This window comes from Jaculus jaculus, chromosome 16 (assembly GCF_020740685.1).
Source record: "Jaculus jaculus isolate mJacJac1 chromosome 16, mJacJac1.mat.Y.cur, whole genome shotgun sequence".
Classification (NCBI taxonomy): domain Eukaryota; kingdom Metazoa; phylum Chordata; class Mammalia; order Rodentia; family Dipodidae; genus Jaculus; species Jaculus jaculus.
Genome location: NC_059117.1, coordinates 44162283 through 44171910, shown reverse-complemented (window position 1 = coordinate 44171910; position 9628 = coordinate 44162283). Strand labels below are relative to the sequence as shown.

Below are 9628 nucleotides of genomic sequence, written 5' to 3'. Positions count from 1 at the left end.
GTTATCTAGGTTTTATGCCTTTGTAAGGTAGTTTGTAGGTGGTATCAGCATCTTGTTGATGATTTCTTCATACCATGGACAGTCAACAATATGTATTTAAAAATTGACTATTGCAAGGTGTGTGTATTATGCACACATGTGTACACCGTTGTTTGTACTGGTCTTGTACTGTTAGTACTAGAAACATTTTCCTTTATTGGTTTGTATTACATACTGCTTTATGCCTTGTTTAGCTTCTTAAAGGAAATCATATGATAGAATTCACCTCATATCCATTCCAAATTGTATACTTTTTCTAATAAAAATTCACAATTTCCCCAACTGAGAACAAATAGAGCCTAAAAGAATGTATTGTCACAGGGCACATGTCCTCCAAGGGCTCAGTGGGACCCTGGTTCCTCCTGCTCTCCCTTTACTTCCTGATGCAGAGATGAGAGGTTTGCTCCGGCACATATTCTGTCTTCTCATAACAGGTCCAAAGAAATGGGGTCGACTGATTATGAGTTAGAATTTTCTAAACTTTGAGACAAAATAAACATTATCTGCTAACATGTTAGTCATCTCAAGCATTTTATAATTGTAATAGAAAACTATCACAACTAAAAATGCAAAAGTAAATAAAGTAATTCACATTTATACAACAAAATAGAAATTAATATAAGCATCTCAAAAATTTTAAATTTAGAAACATAAAATTACAAAACAACTTTATAAGATCTATGGGCAAGTTTATACATAATGATAACATGTTAAGGGTTCTATTGCAGGCCAGAGTAAGAAAAGATACATATCTGCACTACCCATTTGCACTCAGCATTTTATTAGAGGTCCTAGTCAGTACAATGAGATTTAACCAAAAAATGAGGCATTTTTCTAAGAAAAGTAGGGTAAAAACTATGCACATATACACATCATATGTGTACAGGAAGTCATGTAAATGTAGAAAACCCAAAATAACATTCATACATTGTTAGAATTAATAAGTGAACTCAGCTAGATCTCTGGTTATAAGATCAATTAAAAATATACCACATCCGCTTTTCCACCAGCTCCCCCAACCACCACAGTCACTCCCGTTGCCCTGCCATGGTCTCCCTTCAGCAGCCATCTTGATCATCTACCCCAACCTCATCAGCCATGAAGAGCTGTTCTCAGACATCTACAAGATCCAGAGATCGCTGATGGCTTGTGGCTGGAGGTGGTGGGCAGGATGGTCAGCAGGACAGAGGGTAACATCGATGACTCAGTCAATCAGTGGAAATGCCTCTGCTGAAGGCCCAAGGGTGAAGGCACTGAAAGCACAGTAGTCACCAATGTTGATATTGTCATGAACCATCACCTTCAGGAAACCAGCTTCACAAAAGAGGCCGACAAGAAGTTATGTCAAAGATTACATGAGATCACTCAAAGGCAAACTTGAAGAACAGAAATCAGGAAGAGTAAAAAGCCTTTTATAGCAGGGGCTGCAGAGCAAATCAAGCACATTCTTGCTAATTTCAATAATTACCAGTTCTTTATCGGTGAAAATATGAATCCAGATGGCATGGTTGCTCTCCTGGACTACGGTGAGGATGGTGTAACTCTTTCATGATTTTCTTTAAGGATGGTTTAGCAACGGGAAAATGTTAACACATCCGCAGTCGTCTGGATCTATCGCCTGTCATCGCCGCCGGCTGCTGCTCGCCATCCACACAACCCAGGACTAGAGGAACAGACTGATGTCATCTTGACCTTTTATTTTGACTGACTTATTTGCAGTGGAGACATTGTTTTTAAGGAAAAAAATATGTCATGTAGGTTGTCTAAAAATTAAGTGCATTTAAACTCAAAAAATATATATCACATTTGTAGCTCAAAGAAAACCACAAGTTGCCAACCCACAAAATCATACATGACTATGGTCTGATGCCACTAAGTTCTGGAGTGATTGCTTGTAGAAAGTGTACCACTGGATGGCCATGGGGGACCTGGTACTAGGATCCTCCACAGTGTTCATAATTATTTTTCTGGGTCCAAGTACTGACTACCAGTACATTCACATGGCTGAGCTAAGTGGAGCTGTATAACCAGCATATTTGGGGAGTTCTCCTATGTTTACATGTAGTTCAACTTAAAATATAAATGTAATATGAAACCTTTATGCACTCTATGTAAGATGGGATAATCAGATGCATTTTTAGGACAAAACCCAGAGTTCATAAGAGGGCAAATGATAGCTATAAATTGTGTAACAACTAAATGTGTTACTTTGTGTGTTTCTCTGCTTATTTGTATATGCATTGTTTAATATTGTTAAACAAGTAGATAAAAACTTGCCTCCAGGAAGGAAGTAGGAACTAAGGGATAAAATAAAAGTAGAAAGGCAATTTTCACTGTCAATCATCATGTTCTTTTGTAACTTTGAAGTACATGAGTCTATTACTCATGTTTTAAATTTTAATAATAAAATTATAACATTAAAAACCATTCTCTTAGGACTCTCATGTGAAAAAGACCATAAAAATTTGGAGCCAACAAATGCCAAGATAAATGCTAAAGAAATACTCAGCTATGCAAGGTCAAGAGGCAGAACTTCATGTTGGAAATAAAACACACCACTTCATTTTTACAGTACTAACCTGTCACCCAACTCTGCAGTCAAGAAAGGCCAGGCATGGGGTTTTAATTGCTCTATGAGAGTTATATGGGCTTGTCATCAGTTTAGTGAACAAAAATGTACTATTTTAGTTCAGAGAATTGATAAATATATAGAAGACACAGTAGAGATAACTTGATTTCAAATTAGAAGTCAGATTAATTGAAATATTCTAATTTGTCCAATTAGAAGTGGAATGGATCATTCGGATATTATGATTGATGCTTATTCAGAAGATCATAATGTGAACTGAAGCTTACAGAACAAACAAATTAAAAAAAAATCTTCACCTATGTTAACAAGTCTATAAGGTTGATTGATCAGAATTTGTGACCATCTTTCTTGCAGCAATTCTCTTAATTCATTTATGGTCCAGTTCCCAGAAGTATAAACCATGACTTCTTAAACTTAAGGTTCCAACACATCATAGGTGCTTAGCGAATGTTGCTTTGTGAATGAATATATCTGGTTTTTCGATGGGAACAAGATTATATATTACATTTTAATGTTGAATAAAGGGATCTTTGTACATTTAATAACTCAAACTTTTAAAACTCTGAGGTCTTTGAAAATAAAAATTTTATTGAGATACACAGACAGAAAAAAGGTAAAGGGTCATACAAGTTCCCTAAACCACCAGAACCATAACCAGGGATGACCATCAGGCTTCAGGAGCTAGGCATTCATAGCAAAAATTTTTGAAAAAAGTAATATAAATTGTTTATGATAATCTAGATTGGTGACAAATTAAGAGGGAAGACCATGTGAAAAGAGCTGTCTTGAGATAGGAGGCTCATGAATAAGGAGTTATTTCTGCTTTTTTTGTTGTTGTTGTTTTAGGAGGTAGGGTCTCACTCTAGCCCAGGTTGACTCGAAATTCACTATGTAGTCTCAAGGTGGCCTTGAAAACACAGTGATCTTCCTATCTCTGCCTCCTGAGTGCTGGGATTAAAGACATGCGCTACCACACCCGATTCTGCTGCTTTTTGGTTGGTGGGTTCCAAAAGCTGAAGGGATATGACCTTTGATAGATGATCTTCAGCCTATAGGAATAGGACATACAACAGTTTTCTTCCATTTTGTTGATTTAGCTTGAAACTCTGAATGAGTATGAACTTCTCTCCTCCCTCCATTCTCTGATTTGTCACTAAATGTAAGCCATGTGGAATTCTTCCCTTGACACATTGTTGATGGGATAAAATTGCTATTATGGATACCAGCATGGCAGAACCTCAAAAATTAAATATAGAACTACCATATGACCCAGCAATCCAATGACTGAGTCTGTATTCAAAGGAAATGAATTATTATCTCAAAGAAACATCTGTACATGATCCAGTCAGATCCAAGGTATAAAAACAAGCATCAATGGATGAACATGTAAATAAAATACAGAATTACTTTAGGAAACAGAGAATTATTTAGCCATAAACAAGACAGAAATCCAGCCAAAGGGTGCACAAGCCACTGTAGGAGCAGGCCTCTTGCCTCTGGCTCTCCAGCTTCCTGGTACCTGGTTCCCCATCCCATGATTCCCAGATGCTAAAAAATACAAGAAAATGGAGTAAATAGACCAAGCTCCCAGTTCCCCAGGTACCTTTCATGTACCTGCAATGTCCACAATCTGCACATCTATGGTTATAACCCCATCATACTCCAGTATATCAATCTTGTTCACATTTAAAACAGAACACCATCTGAAGATCCTACAAGGACAAAAACTTCCTCCCTCCTCAATAAAATAAAGTGTCTCCCCAAGAAGGGTAGACCACAACTCAAAAAAGCCAAGGGAAGTCAGAAAACTGAGAGATCACCACCAAGGATGCCTCATCTCACAATGGAAACTTCCAATGACAGCATAAAGAAATCAACAGAAATTCAATCCCAAAATGAAAATACAACAACCAATCAGACCCTGATCAAAAAAATTGCTGAACTGGAAGCAAACCATCAAAAAAGCAACAATTGTATCAATGAAATTCAGCAGAACTGTCTCTAGAGTGTTCAGCTTTTGACAGTAGGCATAACTTAATTGAAGAAAACATTAGAACCTTCAAAAGAGCCATGAATGAATTGAAGGTGAGTCAAAAATGGAAAATCTCAATAACCAATTGATGAAGCTTAATGAAGACTTCATTAAATATAAGAATGAATTCCAGGAAGCATCACTAAAATAAGAATTTGAACTGAAATCATACCTCAAAAAAAGAATGGACACGATGCTTAATAACACAACAGAAAACAAAAATCAAATAAACCTTATAAAAACCTCTCTAGATCCCCTCAATAACAGAGTTACTCATGTGAAAGACAGAAACTATTACCTGGAAGACAAGACAGAAGAAACTGATTGGAAGACCAAAAACTTTGTAAGTTTAAAAAATCAAGTGAACAGAATACAAGAGAGCTGTGTGATACTCTAAAAAGACCAAACATCCAGATCATGAGTATACCAGAAAGGTATATCTAGACCAGAGGCATAGAGGGCATATTCAACAAAATTATTGAAGAAAATTTTCCCAATCTCTCAAAAGAGAGGTCCATATGGATGTAAGAAGTCCACAAAACACCAAATGGACAGAATCAAAGAAGATACTCTCCAAGGCTCATCTAAAAGCAACAAAAGAAAAACAACTCACTACATATAAACACAATCCCATCAAAATCACCTCCAATTTCTCAGTAGAAACCCTAAAAGCCAGAAGGGCCTGGAATGGAATACTTCAAAGTCTATAAAACTAAAGCCTCCAACGCAAGCTACTTTACCCAGCAAAAGTATTCCTCATAATAGATGGTGAAAAGAAAAATTTCCATGCAAAAAGTCAATTCTATGAATATATTAACATAAAGCCAAACCTACAGAGAACACTTCAGGGAACACTCCACACAGAAGTCAAACAACCAATCTGAAGAGCCAACAAAAAGAAGATCACAATAACCAAAATAGACCAGGCTCAAAAAGTACAAAAAGAAGGAAGCACCATACCCCACAAAGCATCTCATCATGGCAGGGATCAATCCAAATTTCACAGTAATAACCTTAAATATTAATTATCTTAACTCACCCATCAAAAGACAAAGGTTATCAAGGTGGATCAAAAAAAAAAATAAATAAACCCACCAGGTGTAGTGGCACATGCCTTTAATCCCAGTACTCGGGAGGCAGAGGTAGGAGATTGACATGAGTTTGAGGCCACCCTGATACTCCATAGTAAATTCCAGGTCAGCATGGGCTAGAATGAGAGCCTGTTTCAAAAAAAAAAAAAATGAACCCTTCTATTTTCTGTCTTCAAGAAATCCATCTCACCACTGAAGATAGACAACTCCTAAGCGTGAAAGGTTAGAAAATGATATTCTAAGCAAATGGAAATAAAAAAGAAGCTGGTGTTGCTATATTAATATCTAATAAAGACTTCAAACAAAAAGCAATCAAAAAAGACAAAGAAGGCCACTCATTTCTTATCAAGGTAATGATCCAACATGAAAGCCAGTACCCAACAGTTAGCCTGTCTAGTGCTGCAAAGCACTACATGAGCTACTGGGGGAAAATGGCTAAAACCTGTTTGAGCAACCAGAGGTTTAAGCTATTCAGAAGCAAACACCCTGACACAATGCACATATCAGTGCAATAGTGGCATACAGCCTCAGTGGGTAACCAATACCTTTCTGATTGGCTAAAAGATATGCTTAGTGTAAAGGAACTCATATCTAGAATTGAGAACTAGATCAGAATCCTATGGAGGCAAAGATTATGTTCTCCAGTATCAATCTTTCACTAGTCTTTGGCTAAAAGAGGGGTCACATGAATTAAATTCTCCCTAAATTAATAATTCTTATCCCATTTAAACTATGCTGACTTCACTCTCCACTGGAGAATCTGTTCTTTTTCAGAAGGTAGCAAGACCAGAGGAGATAAACTACTCCTCACACTTCAGCCAAGCCACAGCTGAATCCACAGATGAATGGGGAGACTAGCAAGAGTTATGCTTCCATGCTGTTCCTGATAATCAGCCTCAGGATGTAGGAGACAGACCCTGAAGATACTCAACAACAAATTCTGTTCCTGTGAATGTGACCTTTGATAAATTAAACAAATCACACTGGTTAGTGCCTAACGTTTAAGTAGCCTTAGCAAAGAATCATATTCAAAGAAGCAATGTTTTAATGCACTAAACAAAATTGAAAAGCCATTTAAGTAGTTTTAAGTTTAGCTGTATCCTTTTCTTTTTAAATATACATATATTTATATATTCATTAGAAATTGTGTTCTTTTTCAATGTGTCTTTCCCCTTTGCTGGGCTGTTATTGACACCCTGTATTCCTTTTGTTCTATTTCAAATAGAAAGTCTAGTGTTTGTTTTCTGTCTCTGTCTCCCTCTATGTCCCCCCCTCTCTCTCCATATATACATACATACATACATACATACATACATACATACATACATACATATACATGGTCAAGGATGGCCTCAAATTCAAAATCTCCTGCATTCTGGGATCCCAGACCTGGCCACCACAATTGGAGTTTGAGTCTTCCTTGGTCCATTCTCCTCCAACCTAACATCTCCTATCCAGAGAGGCAGAAAACAAATGAGGAAAAGATTGACAGTGAAATTGTTTCACCATAAGTTTATTTTTCTCTCTTTCTGTGATGGTTAATTTCAATTATCAACTTGATTAGAGTGAGAAACACCTAGAGATTAATAAAGCACTTTGGGGTGTGTCTGTAAGGGCTTTTCTAGAGAGGGTTAAAGGGAAGAATCAAAACCAAGACTGAATGAAAACGGCCAAAACAAAAAGCCAGCTGAGCACTAGCATTCTTTTTTATCTGCTTCCTGGTAGACACCACAAAGCTGTGCCTTCCCCACCATGGTAGACTGCAGTCCTCCGAACTGGGAACCAAAACAAAAATTTTCATCCTTTAAGTTGCTTTGTCAGGCATTTGAATGCAGCAACAAGAAGTGTAATGAATACAGTCTGTAATATATTACAGCTGTGACTAGAGACTTTTACTGTGCTGTCTTTGGGCCAGTTGAAAAGCCATATGACCATAGGTGACATGCATTTAGTCCTGGAGACACTAAATGAACTGGATATATGTCCACTTGGCATATCCCATAGGATAATGCATCCTCTTCACGAGGAGCCTGAAGCTCAACACTAACATCTATAGTTAATACCTGTATTAAGTAACCAGGCCTCTAAAAATAGTGGATAACATCAGTTACTCTCCAACATACCCTGGAATGCATGACTACATCAGGCTTAGTCCTCTCTGGAGCTGTATCTGACACATTTCTTATGAGAGTCTGAAGAGAAAATGTCTGGGTCTCCTAGTCTTTGGTGTATTTCCAAATCCATACCTACCTGGTAGGTGGTACAAATATTTGCACCTAACATCAGCTAAATATTTGATGAGGATGAAAGACCAAGTGAGGAAGTGAGTGATCTGCATGGAAGTGAGTGATCCCTGGACTTTCTGTGCATCATTCTCTGGAGCACTCGGACAGTTCTCAAGGAATGTTCTCCTCCCAAAGCCCTAGCCACTTTAGTCATCCCTCCTTCTCCATGTGTCATCTTAAAGAACCTCATCCGTCCTGTAGTTTACTTGGTGGGCCTTTTTGTCCAAAGTCTTCTATTGCTTAAAGGAAGCCCTCTTGATTTTATATATATATATATATATATATATATATATATATATATATATATATATATATCTACTAATAAGGATTCAAAGAGATACAATTTTTTCCAAAGTTAGAATCCTTAGAAGATGTATTAAAACTTTTTAGGTGATAAAAGAACAAATTAATAATATTGGACCTCAAAATCAGAAAAAAAAAAAACTCATTCACTAAAAATTGCTCACATATTTGGAAGAGGCCCAAGCCTGTGTTTTGTCTTGCCCTACATGCATTCTTCTACAACTTTCTGTGTGGGACATGCTGCCCTCCCAGCATAAGGGAATGAAACTGTGGCTTGTTAAATCATGTATCAGCTTTAAATGGCACCTGGCCTCCCTCCATGCTGAATTAAAATAGCTATAAAGATGCACAAAAAAGAAAATTATTAACACCAGTGAAAACTAGAACAATTAGCTTGTTTCCAAAGCCCAGTAGAGTCTGACTATAAAGGTACTAGACCTAGATTCATAAGTCCCATACCACAGTAGGGAACCCTTTGTGACATGTCAAGAGGAAAGGGAGATACAACCTGTTCACCTTAGACATGGGAGAAGAAGCCTCTGCTGGCCCTCCACTACATGACATGCTGCTGAGTGAGACATGGATGGTATCTACCAAGAAGCTCGCCAGCTCATGGTAATTTTTAGGACAGCCAGATTGTGGTTTCTCTTTTCACTCACCCCCACCTCATCCTTATCTACATGTAGAGAAAGAAACTCTTCACAAAACACCTGGGAAAAACTTAGGCTGTGGACTACCAGCATAGTACTCTCCATAAATAAATCACTATGGGCCAGGGAGAAGATAGAAATAGAAGCAGTAAAAACCAGGGCTAGAGTTTTCCATTCAGTCCATCTGTTCCATATGCTAGTGAGCCGGCAGTGGATGTAGGAGTGGATCCCATTTCTGTCTGAGAGAGCAGAAGTAGACAGGAAATGTGTGAGGCACTGGGCTCTCCAACCTACCCGCCATCTGCGTTTCCAGCCAAGAGATTCTGCCACCCCAGGAGTGGTCAGAGCAGAAAGACAAAGTGCCCTCCTACCTGCTTCCCATCGGAGGGTCGGACAGTGTGAAAAGGAGGGAGAGTTAAGGGAAATGGAACAGCTTCTGGAAGACTTCAGAGGAAAAGAATAAAAACAAAAAACAAAAAAAAAAAACTTCTAGAAGTATTTGCCTGTGGAAGTAAAACAATTATTATGTGGTTTGTATAAATAATAATAAGCTATAGAAAAGGTCAGTGAGAAAACAAACCCAACAGCAAAGCTAAGAGAAGAAAGTCGACAGTATTGATATAGTAAATATTGCAATG

The 9628-nt window shown here is 37.7% G+C and overlaps 1 pseudogene; it reads left to right on the top strand.

Annotated features, from left to right (window-relative positions):
* The first annotated feature begins 1195 nt into the window (after positions 1 to 1195).
* LOC101596382 lies at positions 1196 to 1629 on the top strand (annotated as a pseudogene).
* Positions 1630 to 9628: the final 7999 nt, after the last annotated feature.